The sequence below is a fragment of the Phacochoerus africanus genome, chromosome 12 (genome assembly GCF_016906955.1).
Source record: "Phacochoerus africanus isolate WHEZ1 chromosome 12, ROS_Pafr_v1, whole genome shotgun sequence".
In the NCBI taxonomy this organism is placed as follows: Eukaryota; Metazoa; Chordata; class Mammalia; order Artiodactyla; family Suidae; genus Phacochoerus; species Phacochoerus africanus.
In genome coordinates this window covers 58009053-58010900 of record NC_062555.1, presented here as the reverse complement: position 1 = coordinate 58010900, position 1848 = coordinate 58009053, and positions in this window count along the sequence as shown.

Here is a 1848-nt window from a genome sequence, read left to right as displayed (position 1 = left end):
CAAGGATTGTCCAGGCTTTCCTTCTTTCTTTCTTTTTTTTTTTTTTTTTATGGCCACACCCACGGCATATAGAGGTTCCCAGGCTAGGGATCCAATCAGAGCTACAGCTGCCGGCCCACACCACTGCCACAGCAACACCAGATCCGAGCTGCTGTCTGAGACCTATACCACAGCTCACAACAACGCTGATCCTAACCCACTGAGCGAGGCCAGGGATCGAACCCATGTCCTCATGGATACTAGTTGGGTTCATTAACTGCTGAGCCACGATGGGAACTTCCAGGCTTTCCTTCTTAACAAATACTTTTACGCAAAGCACTGAATCCTCTGAGTTTTTAACCAACCAGAGACTAAAAACACTTGATTATCTGAGTTGAAATAACATTTCCTATAAAAGAGTTAAAAAGTGTTTTTATGTGTAAACACTACAAAGTCACTAAGTATATCTGAAGCATATAAATCATACACATTGTTCAGGAATATTTACCTTAACATTCAATTGTTTTACTGAGAATTCGAGTCAACTCATTGACTCAGATTCCAAAAAGATGCCTGTAGGGCAAAATTCTCTTTTTTCTAACCAATGACCTAGTTTATTCTCCAAAAGAATTTAAATAAATATTGTGATGTTTATCCAAGACAATCATTCCCACACTCATTTTCTAGCATCTAAAATACCTGCCCTCCTTTTCCTAAAGTAAATTGACATTTGGAGAAAGAGGTGGGGTTTTTTGTTTGTTTGTTTTGTTTTGTTTTGTTTTGTTTTGTTTTAGGGCCACATCCACGGCATATGGAGGTTCCCAGGCTAGGGGTCAAATTGGAGCTATAGCTGCCGGCCTACGCCACAGTCACAGCAGTGCTGGATCTGAGCCGCATATGTGACCTACACCACAACTCACAGCAACCCCATATCCTCAACCCACTGAGCGAGGCCAGGGATTGAACCTGCATCCTCACGGATGCTAGTCAGATTCGTTTCCACTGAGCCATGATGGGAACTTCACATTTGGAGAAGGAGTTTTGATAATAGATTTTTTTTTTTCCAGCCTGGAATTTGGAAAGCTTATCAATTTAAGATATAAAAATTTCAAACTGGCTAGAAAATTCAGGGTCATTCAGGGACAATATGAATGCCAATCCTATCACCTTCGTTTGTACCTTCTCCAGTTCTTCTGTCTTTATATATGAATGGAAAGACTACCTTGGATTTACATGGTCTGCCTCAGCCATCAGCTTCCCTTTGTAAAGGAGTCTATCACACATGGTCCTGTTACTTCTCTGAGTGAATTCTGACTTCAAAAGGTATCCCATCCCTAGCAGGAGCTTCCAGATAGAATCTTTCTTGTTCTTGTTTGTTTCTTTGTGCTCTCCTCTGTTAAACCAGTTTATCTTACTTAAATGGAAAACATCAGTGTCAGTATCTAAGCTCAAAGGAAAAGAAGAGCCAGTTATAAAACCTCTGCCATAGCTATGATTATTCTATGACCTTCCATTTCCAGGATCAAAAAAATAATAATAAACTTCATATTTTCTAAATTTCTTTCACGTGTCATTCTTTTAAACAAACACAAAACCTGGGAAATTACTGTTTTGGTTATTATGATGAAGAAAATAGAACTAAGCAGAGTAAAAAACAAACAAAATCCAAGAAACCAAAAAGAAAAAAAAAATCAAGAAAGGGCTGAAGAAAAACAATGAAGTCTAACATTTCCAAAGAAGATTCCCCTTGAAATATTTTTCTTAGTTTCATCCTTAGTTATGTCTAAGTTTAGGACAATACAGAGTATTTTTTTGAAGCAACAATTTGATCTCTTGTTTTCATACCAGGATGTGTTTTATGGGAAAGAA